Source organism: Nerophis lumbriciformis, linkage group LG10 (assembly GCF_033978685.3).
Source record: "Nerophis lumbriciformis linkage group LG10, RoL_Nlum_v2.1, whole genome shotgun sequence".
Taxonomy (NCBI): domain Eukaryota; kingdom Metazoa; phylum Chordata; class Actinopteri; order Syngnathiformes; family Syngnathidae; genus Nerophis; species Nerophis lumbriciformis.
In genome coordinates, this window is record NC_084557.2 from 23,947,748 (window position 1) to 23,965,648 (window position 17,901).

The 17,901-nt window shown below is 39.5% G+C and overlaps 1 long non-coding RNA gene across 1 annotated transcript; it reads left to right on the plus strand.

The window, feature by feature from the left end:
* Positions 1-1,201: 1,201 nt before the first annotated feature.
* Positions 1,202-17,442, plus strand: LOC133612136 (uncharacterized). Its single transcript, XR_009816085.2, has 2 exons — positions 1,202-1,286; positions 17,113-17,442. It is a non-coding gene; the product is annotated as an uncharacterized lncRNA (long non-coding RNA).
* The last annotated feature ends 459 nt before the right edge of the window (positions 17,443-17,901 follow it).

Genomic DNA, 17,901 nt, shown 5'->3' on the forward strand with positions numbered 1-17,901 from the left:
TACCAAATAAAAAGTGTGCAAACGCACGCACGCACACACACACACACACACACACACACACACACACACACACACACACACACACACACACACACACACACACACACACACACACACAAACACACATACACACACACACGCAGCGCACACACACACCCATACACTGCCTGCAGGTGTAGGCCACGCGTCTGCACTTGGGAGGGAGGTGACAAAAGCTCTGGTGCGTCTATTGACCAGTGGCACAGTCAGCATCAAACAAGTGATAAATGACTTTGAGAACATAATGTGTCGTATAACACTCCTACGTCACCGCAGCTCCCAAAGACGAATCAAATCGGGGCGTGCGACACCCCGCTGCCCCATTAAGACACGCTTGATGGTGCCTCTGATGTCCTTGAGTGTCAACCAGAGGCCAGCTCATGCAATGAATGCAAGCGTTTGTGCACTGACGGATTGATTGATACGCAATTTTCCCCTCAGCCGTAGCAGGACAAGATGGATTTATTCATGTTGTTTAGTCCTGCAGGCTCATTTTCATGTTGCAAATACAAGTGCCTGTTAATGTCAATCCATCATGTTATAGTCCATCACGTGCAACATATGCGAGTGTGTGTGTAGAATTGTTGCCGAATAAGTTGCCAGCATGTGTGATGTAAACTTCAAAAGTGTTTATCAGTGTTTTGTGTCCCACAGCATCATTAGCAGCATTAAGAAGTCAGAACATGTTGACAAGATAACAATCTAACTGTTGCTTTTGCATAACTGCTTCATTAAAAAAAAAAGAGAAAAAAGAAAAGAAACAAAAAACAACTTAAGTTTGTCAAATGAACACCAGTAAAAGCCCACATTGATGCTTGAACAAAGCATTTTCATGTTACACCGCAGGATTGGATGGGATGAACTGTATTTATTCCACAATGGGAATTGGAACAGCTTGGATGATGCCTTAAAGTGTTCCAGTTCCATTCACACATTTAAAAAAACTTTACGACCAATGTCTTAGAAAAATATATCGCTCTTGAATCAACACCAGTAGTTAATACTATGAATGTTTGCTACAAAACTAAATGTGTCATGATCCGTGGTCCGGATCATGTTTAGTTTAGTTATGTTCTGTTAGTTTTGGACTTCCTTAGTTCTTGGTTGCACTTCCTTGTTTGAGTTTGTTACCATGGTTACTTATTATTTTCACCTGCCGCTTGTGTTCCCGACGCGCACCTGTTTGCCATCACGGACACTATTTAGGCCTGTCTTTCTGTTCATTCGTCCTGGCTTCCTTGTTTGCGGTAAGCAACAGTTACGTTTATGTATCCTGTTCTAGACTCTGTGTCTAGTTGTCTCAGTTCTGTGCAAAGTGTCAGCCTTAGCTTCCCGTGTGTTCGGCACGCTTTTCTTTTGCTTGTTTTCTGTTTGCCTATGATTTATGGAAATAAATCATCTCTTACCTTCACGTTTTTGTGTCCGAGTTGCATTGGAGAAACGATCCCGCATAAAGATGCGACCCCCATGTGACAAAATGTGGGATATAAATAATAATTAGGGATGTGCGATAATATCGGCCTGCTGATATTATCAGCCGATAAATGCGTTAAAATGTAATATCGGAAATTATCGGTATCGTTTTTTTATTATTGGTATCGTTTTTTTTTGTTTTTTTAAATTTATTTATTTATTTTTATTAAATCAACATAAAAACACAAGATACACTTACAATGAGTGCACCAACCCAAAAAACCTCCCTCCACCATTTACACTCATTCACACAAAAGGGCTGTTTCTTTCTGTTATTAATATTCTGGTTCCTACATTATATATCAATATATATCAATACAGTCTGCAAGAGATACAGTCCGTAAGCACACATGAATGTGCGTGCTGCTGGTCCACTAATAGTACCAACCTTTAACAGTTAATTTGACTAATTTTCATAAATTTGTAGTTTCTATGTAACTGTTTTTATATTGTTTTACTTTCTTTTTTATTCAAGAAAATGTTTTTAATTTATTTATCTTATTTTAATATATTTTTTAAAAAGTACCTTATCTTCACCATACCTAGTTGTCCAAATTAGGCATAATAATAATGTGTTAATTCCACGACTTCATATATCTGTTGATATCGGTATCGGTAATTAAAGAGTTGGACAATATCGGAATATCGGATATCGGCAAAAAGCCATTATCGGACATCCCTAATAATAATAGTACAATACGAAGGTCCTGGGTTCCATCCTGGGCTCGAGATCTTCCTGTGTGTTCTCCTGCGTGGCTTCCCTCCGGGTAATCCGGCTTCCTCCCACCTCCAAAGACATGCACCTGGGGAAAGGTTGATTGGCAACACTAAATTGGCCCTAGTGTGTGAATGTGAGTGTGAATGTTGTCTGTCTATCTGTGTTGGTCCTGCGATGAGGTGGCGACTTGTCCAGGGTGTACCTCGCCTTCCGCCCGTGTGCAGCTGAGATAGGCTCCAGCACCCCCCGCCACTCAGAAAGGGACAAGCGGTTGAAAATGGATGGATGGATGGAATTATAAGTGTTTGTATAAAGTATATTATTGGCACAAATGTTTAACCAACACGTGTACAGGGATGTTTCACGACTGTTTGTCTGTCTTTACTATGTATATATTTGAACAGTGTTCATGTTGTGTACAAGGTGTATTTATAATATGTTGCGTAAAGGACATTTCCTATTTCTATGAAGCTCAAGATCAGAGCCCTACATATACAATACATCTTGTATTTGAGATTGTTTACAGGGTTAGGCAAGATAAGTCCTCAACTTCAGCCTAATACCCTTTCGGTCTGTAAAATTGTCAATTTATGAATGTAAAAGTATTTTGTTTATTTTGTTGACCACTGACCGAAGAAATAATAAACTAAACTAAACTAAAATGAAACAGTAGAGACATTATGTGGTTGCTGTGCAGATGTTAAATTTAGTAAATGTTTTATTTTCCTGAGGGAACTCTCCTGAAGGAATCAATAAAGTACTATCTATCTATCTGAGTAGAAGGTGATACGAAATAATGAAAAAATAAAAATGAGTAATAATAATGCCACTATTTTTCTTGCCCTGATGTGGGATCCGAGCCGAGGATGTCGTTGTGGCTTGTGCAGCCCTTTGAGACACTTGTGATTTAGGGCTATATAAGTAAACATTGATTGATTGATTGATTGACTATTACCACCTATGTAGATATATAAATATTGCACACTAAATGATTGCACTTTGTACAAATAATACAAAAATAATATTTTTGTGACCCCCATACTGCACACTGAGGAACAATTTAGCAAACCAAGCAAAAAAAAACAGATTACTGTATTTGCATTAGTATGTTGTAAAGTCTTGTGGTTGTAGGTTGAAATGACCAGTGGATGTACAGCAAGAGTCTGTTGCTAAAAAAGCTACGAGATGTGTTGTTCTATCAGTGCAATAATGAACAAAGTTGAAATATCATTTTGTTTTTGCACCACAATATTATTAACCAAAGACCCATTACCTCCCTGCTTGGCACTCAACATCAAGGGTTGGAATTGGGGGTTAAATCACCAAATGATTCCGGAGCGCGGACACCGCTGCTGCTCACTGCTCACCCTCACCTCTCAGGGGGTAAACATGGGGATGGGTCAAATGCAATAGGAGGATAATTTCACCAAACCTAGTGTGTGTGTGACTATCGTTGGGACTTTAACTTTAACAATGGATTAGAAATAAAAAGTGTAGACTTCAACTTGTAAATATGACCTTATTGTAATATTTGTAGATAATAACATCAACAAATTCTGAGTTTCTGAATATGTTTTGCTTGTTTGTGTGTCTTTGCTTCTGTTACTCTCGTCGTCAGTAAGTGAACGCATGTTCTATTGGGTTGAGACCACATGAGGCGCTAGGCTTTGGATTAGAAGATGCATCTTTACTTTTCTCTCTACATCCTTCTGGGACAAGTTTAAAATAGTCCTGTCCTACATTTGCTACTTTCAAACTTATGTTTCATTGAGTTTTTGTTTTAAAGCCATTTCTAAATCTCAGGAATGGTCAGGGACGACAACTTCACAAGATTTTCATGAGAGCTTTTGAATTTTCGCACATCACAACTTGCAAAAGTCCATGTCTGGTAACTTGCCCTCAGTTTGTATCTTTGTCGCTTGTTCTTGAAAATGGCAGCCAGAAAGTGTTTTCATGGATTTAAGAATTGTGTTTCTCAACTGGAGTAAGGCAGCAATGGGAAGATTTATTTGTTTTCTTGGGAGTGAAAGACCTACCTCACAGACACCAGATTCTCCATTATCTAAATATTATTTGCTGTTTCCGACCTCTGACCAATTCCAACAAAGTACGCAAGCAAGAAGAGAGTAATGCAGATTTATAATAATAATAATAATAATAATAATATATTTTATTTGTAAAAATCACTTTAAATTGAGCAAACAACCTCAAAGTGCTACTGTGTATTAAAAAATAAAAAATAAATGATAAAAAAAATAAAAAAAAATAAAATAAAAACTAGAACAGCCTAATAGCTAGAACTAGTATGCATATATCTAAAAAAAAGGCTTTTTTTTTTTTTTTTTTAAAGAAGGGTTTTTAAGCTTTTTTTTAAAAGCATCCACAGTCTGTGGTGCCCTCAGGTGGTCAGGGAGAGCGTTCCACAGACTGGGAGCGGCGGAGCAGAAAGCCCGGTCTCCCCTTGTTTGTAGCTTTGTCCTCGGAGGTTGGAGGAGGTTAGCCTGTCCGGAACGGAGGTGTCGTGTGCAGGATTTGGGGGTGAGTAGTTCTTTGAGGTAGAGGGGGGCGATTCCATGGAGGCACTGGTGGGTTAGTAAGGAGACTTTGTATTCAATCCTGAGTGAAACAGGAAGCCAGTGAAGGGATTTGAGAATTGGTGTTATATGGTCGTATTTCCGCACTCTCATCAGGATCCTAGCAGCACTATTCTGTACGTATTGCAGCTTCTGGATGTTCTTGCTGGGGATCCCGACAATAAGTGCGTTGCAGTAGTCTAGCCTGGAGGAGACAAAGGCGTGGACGAGCCTCTCGGCATCAGAGAGAGTGAGTGAGGGGCGGAGTTTAGCAACGTTCCTGAGGTGGTAGAAGGAGGTCTTGCACAGTTGTTTTATTTGAGCCTCAAAGGTCAGGTGAGGGTCCATTCTAACACCCAGATTAGTGACTGAGGATGAGAGGTGAATGTCGTGATGCTGGTGATGGTGTATGACTGAGTCTGATGTGGTTGGAGCTGTTCAGTTGAAGAAATGAAGAGATTTACCCTGTACACAACTTTTATGATGTAATTTTATGATATGTACTATAGTATCACCCTCAGGTATAATATAATTTTAAGGCCCCTTCTATACTAAGCCGGCTAAGGTTATCCAGGGTAAATCCTACCTAACCTTATCCTTTTCCACACACACACAATAGTCGTTTAAGACCCCCTCCGTCCGCCGGCGCAACGCGACCTTGTACGCATGCGCGGAAAAAGCGCACATCATCGTCACCTCCAGTGTTGCTTTGTGTGCAAGTTCTTAAATTAAATGTAACTTTGTCCAGGATGTACCGCGCCTTCCGCTCATGTGCAGCTGGGATAGGCTCCAGCACCCCCGCGACCCCGTAAGGGACAAGCGGTAGAAAATGGATGGATGAATGGATTATCTGAACAATATCCAGTATTGTGGTATTTCAATTAACTGGAATCCAGTGTGCTGCGGGGCCCTTTTGTTGTGAATTAATCAAATCTTTAAGGGACACGTGAAAGTAAACAATGTGATAAAGAACATTTTACATCAATCAAACTAGGGATCAAGATATCTGGTCAGGACACTCCTCACTCTTTTGCCTTCATCTTCATTGTCCATTCGTTTTTGGTGACTTTATACACTCTGGACCTAGACGTTGATTCCGCGACATACATGGCGGACAATAACTGATACAGTCTGCTTTGCCAATACAAAATCATTTGCTGTTTTCCATAGTCTTCCCTCGTTGGCCAGGTAATACAAAGCCCACGCTACCTTTTTTTAGCCCGCAATCTCGTTGTCTCTCCTTGGACAAATGGACAAAGTTTTTCAGTAAGTAAAATTACAGCTGACCTGGACATTGGAAAGTTCTCTTGGCGTCTGAGAAGTGTTGTATCCCAAATAGCTGCAATCGTTTTCTCTTAAGGTATTCATGTGTGATTTCCACAAGCATCTGTACATGTAGAGGAAGGAGAAACGGGCATGTCTGGATGACTCACCTCCGTCTTTCTAATGTTTACCTCCGAGTGGAAACACGTTATGAAGCTGGCTTTGGCGCGTTTCTTTCTGACGTCACTTCCTCTCCGAACTCAGTTTGTAAACGATCAATGAGTCCACACAAAGCTAAGAGCCGGAGATTCAAGAAATATACGGCGCACTTCCCCGTGTAAAAAATTATCCAAGGACCTTAAACGATGGTTTAGCATTGCAGTGACAAAGTTTCTTATCATCAGCGCATGTCAAGTTGAAAATAGCATCTCAAAACGAAACATGGAGGAGAAATATAATCTTCGAGAAAAATGTAATTTAAAACATTTGTATGCATGTACAACACTTAAGACCTTCAGTATGTCAGTATATGGAATGGATTAAGCAAAGAAATCAAATATGATCCACTTCAAGAACAGGAAGTGAACAAAAGTTTTAGCAACCGCTATGTAAAAGAAAAAGGGTAGGATTAAATAAGCTCTGCTTCTTCCTACTCCTTTTCGAACATGTTGAAAAGAGAAACTGGAAATTGTGATGTATCATGTTGTATGCATGCATGTTCCAAATAAACTCAAACTCAAACTGTGTGCAGGCTTTAACACTACTTTACGAGATTAGTTATGTTATGTTGGGACACATCTACAGGTGTCCCAATACAACTTTTTTACTACTGTTACGATATTGATATTAAAAACCTTGAGTGTTGGCTGATACCAGTATTAACTTGACATGATATACTGTAAATAAGAATCATAGTACACACTTCTACTTTTTTGTAGCGTGGAATGTTAGAAAAAGGTTTAATTGAGCGAAATTACTAAGAGAACAATGATCAGTGTGAAAACATTGTTTTGGCGACACCCGATGGTCACAATAATTCATTAAATAAAGGGGCATGATGCAGGAATTTGAATGGTGTGGACACGTTTGATACTGGTTACTTTATAATACGCTTCTGCCCTGGAGACTTTGTATGTGTAAGAAATATGCAACTATATTTGTTTGATACTTGTTAATATCGACAAATGTTGTGTTTTAGACTGCAATATTGTTCAATTAAAGACATTTATTACGTATATCTAGCGTGTGTGCTTAGTTGTTGTGTAGCTGCTAGCTCCTAGTAGCCTATAGCCTTTATGTTTACCTTTTGTAAAGGACTTCACTAAATACAAGAAAAGACCAAACTTGTGTGCTTATTGGAGGACATTTAGATGTTAACTGTCTGTCCAGTTTTGCACAAGTAAACGTCCTGCAGAACTGCTTGTATCGGAGCAAGCCGATATCATCTGATGTTTGTTTTTTTGTGCTGATATCGGACCGATATCCTATATCAATATCGGATCGGGACACCCAAAAACAACTGCATGCTAAAACCAATAATAATAATACATCTTATTACTAGAGATGTCTGCTAATATCGGACTGCCGATATTATCGGCCAATAAATACTTTAAAAAGGAATATCGGAAATTATCGGTATCGGTTTCAAAAAGTAAAATGTATGATTTTTTAAAACGCCGCTGTACGGAGTGGTACACGGACGTAGGGAGAAGTACAGAGCGCCAATAAACCTTAAAGGCACTGCCTTTGCGTGCCGGTCCAATCACTTAATATCTACGGCTTTTCACACACAAAAGTGAATGCAAGTCATACTTGGTCAATAGCCATACAGGTCACACTGAGGGTGGCCGTATAAACAACTTTAACACTGTTACAAATATGCGCCACACTGTGAACTCACACCAAACAAGAATGACAAACAAATTTCGGGAGAACATCCGCACCGTAACACAACATAAACACAACAGAACAAATACCCAGAACCCCTTGAAAGCACTCATTCTTCCGGGACACTACAATATACACCCCCCGCATCACCCTAAACCCCCCCGCCCACCTCAACCTCCTCATGCTCTCTCAGGGAGAGCATGTCCCAAATTCCAAGCTGCTGTTTTGAGGCATGTTAAAAACAAATGCACTTTGTGACTTCAATAATAAATATGGCAGTGCCATGTTGCCATTTTTTTCTCCCTAACTTGAGTTGATTTATTTTGGAAAACTTTGTTACTATCAGGCTTGTCCCTGACAGTCTGGCTATGTCTTAGTTTTTCCTCTGCGTTTGTCTTTGTTTCCTGTCTTTAGTTCCTGTCAGCACTCTTATTTTGGTTATTTCCTGATTGTCTCCCTGAGTGCTTTTTCCCCTCAGCTGTGGCTGATTGGCACCGGTGTCAATCAGCTAGCTGCTATTTAGACCTGCTTTGTCCTCCACTCTGCGTTGGATTATTGTCACTACTACCTGTCATTAATACTTGTCGTTGTAGCTGTGTCTACTTCTGTTCACTCTGCTCATGTCATAGTTCCTTCGTGTCACAGTAAGTGTTTTTGTTTCTTGTCCACAGTTAGCCTTTGTGCTAGTTTTGTTCATAGCCAAGTTTGTTCTCCGTCCTTTTGTTTGTACCCTTTTGTTTGTTCTTGGCGATAGTGTTAAATTAAATCATGTTTTCCTGCTCAATGCCTGCCGCCATCTCTGCATCTTGGGTTCGTCACCTACACACTCTGACAGTTACATTGTTTAATGCATCTAGCGGGGCATCACCACAAAATTAGGCATACTTATGTGTTAATTCCACGACTGTATATATCGGTATCGGTTGATATCGGAAGAGTTGGACAATATTGGAATATCGGATATCGGCAAAAAAGCCGTTATCGGACATCTCTACTTATTACTAGGGATGTCCGATAATGGCTTTTTGCCGATATCCGATATTCCGACATTGTCCAACTCTTTAATTACCGATACCGATATCAAACGATACAGATATCAACCGATATATGCAGTCGTGGAATTAGCACATTATTATGCCTAATTTGGACAACCAGGTATGGTGAAGATAAGGTACTTTTTAAAAAAATTAATAAAATAAGATAAATAAATTAAAAACATTTTCTTGAATAAAAAAGAAAGTAAAACAATATAAAAACAGTTACATAGAAACTAGTAATTAATGAAAATTAGTAAAATTAACTGTTAAAGGTTAGTACTATTAGTGGACCAGCAGCACGCACAATCATGTTTGCTTACGGACTGTATCCCTTGCAGACTGTATTGATATATATTGATATATAATGTAGGAACCAGAATATTAATAACAGAAAGAAACCACCCTTTTGTGTGAATGAGTGCACATGGGGGAGGAAGGTATTTTGGATTGGTGCACTAATTGTAAGTGTATCTTGTGTTTTTTATGTTGATTTAATAAAAAAAAAATAAAAAAATAAAAACGATACCGATAATAAAAAAACGATACTGATAATTTCCGATATTACATTTTAACGCATTTATTGGCCGATAATATCGGCAGGCCGATATTATCGGACGTCTCTACTTATTACTAATAAATACATTTTATTCGTAGAATATGCTGAGGACCAATAAGAAAAGTGAGCGGTGGGCCCAAAATGGCCCATGGTCCGCACTCTTTACACCCCTGCTGTAGGTCCTTTACTTCGCTTGTGCACACAAGCGAAAAAGTCTTCAATAGATGGAATCTTCTGTTGACAGCCGCCAAGTCACTTGTACTTTCTGATGTAAAAAAAAATCAGTCTTGTGTACTTGGAGACAGAATGAAAGGAGCGTGGACGTGAATCCCTGACACCTCTGCCTGTGTGTGGAACTAAGCTCCTGCTTGAGGGGTGCGATGGAGGGCCGGAGGTGCGGTTATGTCGTCGTGTCGCAAGGTGGGGGCTGTGATTTGCATGGACTATTGTACTGCACAAGTTTGGCTGCTTTTTTTTTTTTTTTCCGTCCCGGGCCCTTTTGGCCATTTACTTCCACTCTGGCTGGCTGTGGTGGGCTGTGAATAGTCTCCGCTCGGAGGAGACACAAAGGCGCTTTTGTGCCGCCGGCGCACCATATTCATCATGTAATGCCTGTAAGACAAATCTGATTGGACGTCTGTGTCACTTTGATGTGGCTCCAGAGTGCGAGTGGCCCTCAAATTGCTAACTTCACTCTCTATCGCCTATTCTGCAGCATTGATATGGGGGTGGAGGCGTGGAGGGTGTCGAACGAGGCGGCTTGGGGGAGCGAGCAGGCAGGGGGTATAGTACCCATTATTTGCACCAGCAAATTCATAATAAATTTACCCATTCTACAAAACCAGGTCGAGATGATTGACACTACTTTGTGCCGGGTTTAACAAAAGCGCGGATTTGAGCAGAATACCAAACAAATGGGGCGAGCGTGGACTCAATTCAAACTATTTTAATCGATCCCTGTCCTCCCTCATTTCTTCGCTCACCATTTTCCTCACACTTACCCCTTCTTGGCTCCTTTGTCAGGAGCGTTCTCATTTTACAGGGTAATTCTACTCTAACGGATGCGCTAATTGTGCTGGGTTAAACTGGATGCTGGTGGACTCCTGTGATACAGAGCTCATAGCGGCCTACTGACTGTAATGATGGTTTAGACAGCATGTGCAGTATGGAGGGAACTCCTTGAACAGAGACCTAAAGAAAAAATAGTTATTTTTTGGTTGTATTTCTGGATTGGGAAAGAAGAGCAGAACTGGTGTAGGGCTTGAAAGTGTGACGTGGAAACGCATCACATTATGGGTCTTGCTGGACTCTGAATCGCTTAAATAAGTGGCTCAATACAAGACACTGTGCTTAAGTTTTTTAAGTTTCTTTTTAACACATTTAAAACATGGTCCGAACGTGCAGCATCATTAACTGCCACAATTGTAGTCATGATCGCGTCAAGAAAAAAAAAGGATTTGGTGACGATAAAGAGACGATGAATACCCTGGAAAGTAAGCCGTGAGACGATCAAACATCACTTTTAACACCATCACCTGGCACATGTTGGTGTTTGGAAAAAAGCAATACCCCTATTCATCGATCAATAACTGAGAATAATTTAAATATTTCCCACATTAATGCACAGCGTTTTTCAGACTTTAAATATATTCAATGTGAAGTGAATTATATTTATATAGCGCTTTTCTCTAGTGACTCAAAGCGCTTTACATGGTGAAACCCAATATCTAAGTTACATTTAAACCAGTGTGGGTGGCACTGGGAGCAGGTGGGTAAAGTGTCTTGCCCAAGGACACAACGGCAGTAACTAGGATGGCTGATGCGGGGATCGAACCTGCAACCCTCAAGTTGCTGACACGGCCGCTCTACCAACCGAGCTATACCGCCCCACCAATGTGCAAATAATTTCTCCAGGAGATACGAGGTGACAAGTCCTGTTGACTTACATCTGAAATGACAACCGTCTTCTCTTTCTGATGTAAAATTCTGAGGTATTATACAAACTGACCCGTCTCCGCTCGGGATGGTGTCTTGCTGGCCCCACTATGGACTGGACTCTTACTGTTATGTTGGATCTACTATGGACTGGACTCTCACAATATTATGTCAGACCCACTCGACATCCATTGCATTCGGTCTCCCCTAGAGGGGGGGGTTACCCACATATGCGGTCCTCTCCAAGGTTTCTCATAGTCATTCACATCGACGTCCCACTGGGGTGAGTTTTTCCTTGCCCTTATGTGGGCTTTGTACCGAGGATGTCGTTGTGGCTTGTGCAGCCCTTTGAGACACTTGTGATTTAGGGCTATATAAATAAACATTGATTGATTGATTGATTGATACAAACTCAAAGTTGATTTGTCCATACACCTTTGCCAAATTGGCATTCCGAAATGTTTTAAGTATAAAAACTGACTGTGTTGACAACCAAGACAGAGGACATGTTTGGCAGCTTGCTCAAATTCAGTTTATTAGACGTGCTTGTATGGATCAATACCACCAATTTTACTTATTTTTTAATATGGCCAGTCTTTGGAACAGGGTCCAGTTTGTTTTTGGTACATTCCCTTGATTTTTTTTATTGCTTACAATCCATTTGGATCCAGTTTGTTGCTCTCTCTCACAATACTGCTGGTTGAGTACAGCCATGTAATCAAAAACTTTGTCCAGCAACGTTGTCTACCCAGCCCCTACAATGCATTTCGAAATCACGTGCCCTTTCCAACCCTATTAATGTCCAATGTTAGCTGATAATCTGTGTGAATATGGACCTGCAAAGGATGAACCCAACCTTCAAAGTGACACCATACAATGCACGTTGGGATACACACAAGCAGGATAAGAAGTAAAAAATAATGGATGGATGGATATGACAACATTAGAATTCCTTTGATTTAATTTATCAGCGTAATTCAGAACTTTTAATTCATAACATTCAATGGAAAAGTGGCAAACGCATCTCAATTGTACTAAGACTTACGTACCAATGAGTGTGGCATCTGCAGTTTCCTTTCTCAACTTTCCAAAGTGTTGTAAGAAATACGACTGTCTTCGACTCAGGATTTTCATTGTTGGATGTGATTGCGGGCAACATGGTAATATAAGCATCAGCTTTGCAAACTTACTTGATGATTAAGTAGTTGTACATACTGTATGTGTGTGTATATATATATATATATATATATATATATATATATGCACCCTCAGAAACACGCTGGAAACAATCCAGACGATGTTCCAAAAAGAGAAATATTCATGGTGTTTCTTTTTGGATCACACAGTACCACTAAGATATGTTTGTACTTTCAACTGTACTTGGAAATATTAGGTGGAATATCATTTAAAAACACCAAAAATGTTCCCCTATTTTGGAATAGTTTCAATGAAAGCAGGAAATTAATCACAAAAGCAGTATTTTCAGTACTTTCTGGATTAATTTATACAGGTAAACAGAATGATTGCTTTCAGATGATCAGCAAAATGTACATATATGTTATTATATCCATTTCTTTTTGCTCTGTTGTACTTTAAATTGTCTTGAGAGTCCAGCAGAGCAAACGTAAACACAAGATCACATTAACTGTGATTCAATCACATATAAAAGCTAACATTTTCCAATGAAATAAACATGTACATAGCATCTAAAACAGAAACTAATGTGATTTAAATGTGCAAGTAGTTCAAAAAGATCAATTATTAGAGTCACACATTAATAAGATATATGATAAGACTTAAGTCAAGATATTAAAGATTTTAATCAAATGTGTAAAACATTGAAAAAAGCTCCAGGCACAAAGCCGTCCGCAATGGTGGAATATGAGGCTCTTTCTCAGGGTAAAGAGAGGAGCTTGACATTACGATAGTCAAAGTCTCGTATTTTAACACAAGTTTATGCCACTACAGTCACCCCAGTTTTACATGACTGGTTTTAGATGCGTTAAATGAATAAATACAATTTAAATTTAAAGTTAGCCTATCTCAGCTGCATTTGGGTGGAAGGCGGGGTACACCCTGGACAAGTCGCCACCTCATCGCAGGGCCAACACAGAGAGACAGACAACATTCACAGTCACATTCACACACTAGGGCCAGTTTAGTGTTGCCAATCAACCTATCCCCAGGTGCATGTCTTTGGAGGTGGGAGAAAGCCAGAGTACCCGGAGGGAACCCACAAAGTCATGGGGAGAACATGCAAACTACACATGGACCTAACCCCTGTTCCTGGAACATTTCGAATAAAGTTCTGCTTAGAGCTCCAATTTAGCCTGGGCAAAGATCAAACTAAGTAATTTGTGCAATCTTAAAAACCAAAGTGAGGATATATATTTAATTCAATGAAATTTCTTATTTTGAACAAAAAAAATTATTAAACAACAATTTGTTTTCCTTGAATTTGTATTAATCTAAAACATGCACCTTGAACCTACAAGGCTGTCTCGTGTGTGCATATTGGTAGCTTTTTTTAAATAATATTTTTGAAAAATTAAACTATTTTTTTCCCTATGTATTTATTTCCTTTTTCCAAATCTATTGTTTTTTTTTGGTTTTCGCTTATAATCTAGTGTCTTTGTGTGTGGTATGACATAAATTGTTAAGTACATGGTTTTAACCAAAAATAAACTGTCAGATCATGTGTGGGCTTGTCCTGTGTCAGTTCAGTTTAAAAGGGTTCACTCATTTCTTCTGTTGCCATCAGCTGTGTTCTTCAACTCAGCAAAAATGTTGTAATGTCTTAAAGACGGGTTGGTGTGCAGGTTTAATACATGTCTAAGCATCTCATCAACAAGCAAACAAACACACGCACACACAAACACAGATATTGTCCAACTTCTTGACTTTGCATGCGGGCCCCTGCAAATGCTTTTCAGTTTAAACAACACAAACTGTCTTCCTCACGGTTTTTTTCTCATGTTCGCCTAAAACAATCCTAGATTTTCTTATCTCCTGTATCTACATTATTGTGTTGCATCTTCATACATAACCTTTAGGTTCAAAGATATGAAAGTAAAGTGAGATTACAAGTTTTTGTTCCAATTGTTTACACACTAAAATGGTTATGGGCATGGTTATAGTGTTAGTTTATTTCGAACATGCATACAATTACAATGTGATTTGTCACATGTTTCTAATTACAGCATGTCCGAAAAGAAGTAGGAAGAAGCCGATCTTATTTAATCCGACCCCTTTTCGTATTATAGCAATTTCAGACACATTTGTTTGTACTCAATCTCTAACATAACAGTGAATAAATAGATAAATGAGTGAGTAAATCATTAATAAATACATAAACAACAATAAATAAAGTTCTTATAAATAAATAGTTAAGTAAGCTATGATTCACATAAGGAGATGAATAAAATAATCTAATTTTCAATAAGAATCCAAATGTTTATCAGGATTCGTTTTCTTTGGACGTTGTAAACACTTTGAGTTGAAAAAGTTTCTTAAACTGGATCATATTAGTACGTTGGCTTCTTTGCTTAAATGCATTCCATAATTTTATTCCACATACTGATATACTACAGGTCCTAAATGTTGTACGTGCATATAAATGTTTTGTTTTTCCCCTAAGGGTATATTTCTCCTCCTTTGTTGAGAACAATTGTTGTACATATTTGGGTAGCAGGTTATAGTTTGCTTTGTGTATAATTTTAGTTGTTTTCAAATTCATCAAACCATTGAATTTCAATATTTTTGATTCAATAAATAAATGGTTTGAATGTTCTCAATAGCCAACATTATGTATTATTCTAACCGATCTTTTTTGCAACACAGTACAGTAAGTTAATAAAGTGTACTCTTGTGTTTATTTCCCCATATGTATACACAAAAACTCAGATATGGTAACACTAACAAGCAGTAGAGAATATGGAGTGATTTTTTTGTCCAGATCTTATTTTACTTTAGGGAAGGCACATTTAGTTATAAAGCACAATTCGTACACAAGGCAATTCAAAGTGCTTTGCAGAAAATTAAAAGGCAACATTTAAAATAAAATAATCATAATCATAATTCAAATTAAAAACATAAAATAAAATCATTATAAAAACTATTATAATTAAAATTACAATCAAATACTGTAGGTAAAATACTTTCAGTTGTCATATGCACAATTAAATAAATGTGTTTTCAGGCTGGATTTGAACATTGCTAACTTTGAGGCATGTCCCACATTTTCAGGAAGATTATTCCAGAGTTTAGGAGCAGAAAACTGAAACACAGCCTTACCATATTTGGTCCTGACTGTAGGCACCAGCTAAAAAACACTCTTTGAGGTTCTCAGCTTGGGATGGTTCACATGGCTCTAACATGTCCTAGATGTACTTTGGCACAAGACCACGAAAATACTTTTACTCGAGCAAAGGTGTTTTAAAGTCTATTCTCTGAGCAACAAGAAGCCAGTTCAGTGGCCTGAGCACTGGACTAATATGGTCATATTTCCTGGTTCTCGTCAGGACTCGAGCAGCAGCATTCTTGATGTACTGCAGCTGCTTTACAGCTCGTTTAGATACAAAGACATAAATTGGTCTTTTCTAAGTCGGATTTAGGCAATGTTTTTCAGGTGGCAAAAAGCTGCTGATGTTATTGACGTAATGTGGCTGTTTATGTTCAAGTCTGAGTCTATTATCAACCCCTAACCTATGGAAAAACCCTCCTAGGAAAAATAATTTTACTCAAAGTAACAAACAAAGTTATGGCCGAAAATAGAGCAACATTTTACCTCAAAATTCCCTAATATACTCTGAGGGTTAAGCATAGTTCAGTTCAGTTCAGTTTCAGTTTATTTCGAACATGCATATGATACAATGTAATTCAACACATATTTTCAGTTGTTTCATTACAGCACATTCGAAAAGGAGTAAGAATCAATCAATCTCAATCAATCTTTATTTATATAGCCCTAAATCACAAGTGTCTCAAAGGGCTGCACAAGCCACAACGACATCCTCGGTACAAAGCCCACATAGAAGAAGCTGAGTTTATTTAATCCTACCCCTTTTCATACTTTAGCAATTTTATCCTATTTCCTTGTTCTCTGTAACATCAGTGAACAAATAATTTAAAAAAAAAAAAAAAAAAAGAAAAAAAAAAAGGATAGTAATGGCTAAATGAACAAAACAATATCAACACCTAGGTAATATCGGTCACTAGATGAGACCAAACAAATCAGATCACACACTTCAGTATTCTGCCCATTGATTGGCTCAGCCTTTGGCAGCTGTATGATATTGGATTATCCATCCATCTGTTATGGATCAAACTACTGCTGTTTCTCTTCCTGCTGTACGTCCTGACAAGCGCACCACGGACCACGCCCACAGACGCATTCCCTCCGCTGCGGGCGCGCCTCCTCGCGCCTGCTGCCAATCTGTAATCTACACACCTGCCCGTGATGAGCGATCTGCCTTCAAGAGCCAACACAACCTGAGATCCGACGCCAGAACGTAGCTTCTCGTACCCAGTACAGTAAGCCCACACGTATCTCGCTCACCCACTTGTGCATTTTCTCTCCCTGTGCTTCCTCCCCGTCGTTCTCATCGTCTCTTGTGTTGTGTCGTTCTCCAGCTCCCCGTCATCCTTCCTCGTCGTCAAGCTGTGTGTCTTGTCACATTGGACCTCCCTGTGGATTCCCCCTTGCCTTCCTGGATTTCGACCTCACGCCTGCCCACTTACTACGACGCCGCGCTCCTGTCCTCGACCACCTGCCTGTCCTCCAACACTCGAGCCTGCCTTGCCCTTATTTGGACTTCCGCCTGGATCAACACGCACTCTCAACATCCTCTGGCAACCATACTCAGATAAGTTCCACATTTAGTCACACTTCATCTCTTTGGTTTAATTACACATCTCATTCACACACCAAGCTGTCAATAAAACACGCTGACAGCTAAACGACGTCATCGTCTCCCTGTCGTCTTCTTCTCTCGCTATCACGTCACAGTACGTTCTGGCCATGTCAGAACCAGACGGCAAAGACATGACGCGTACCCCGCTCACTTCCAGAACCTCCCCTGTATCCAACATCACAGGCGTGCACTCGGCACTCCAGCAGCACCAAGAGCGTTTTTGTGTACTAGAAAACAAGTTAGATGCTGCTTTTGCTGACATTTTAGCTCGACTTGAATTGATTTCTCCAGGCTCTTCCGCTCCATCGGCGCCCGAGCAAGCCGCCTCTGCCGCTGCAGCCCCCATACGGCCCCCTGCTTCCTGCGAGCCGAAGATCGCTAGTCCCAGAGCTTTCGAAGGGAATTTTGAACTTTGCCGTGGCTTCTTGGTCCAATGTGACATGGTTTTTCGTCACCAGCCCTCTCGTTACACTTCTGACGGAGCCAAAATAGCCTTTATTTTTTCTTT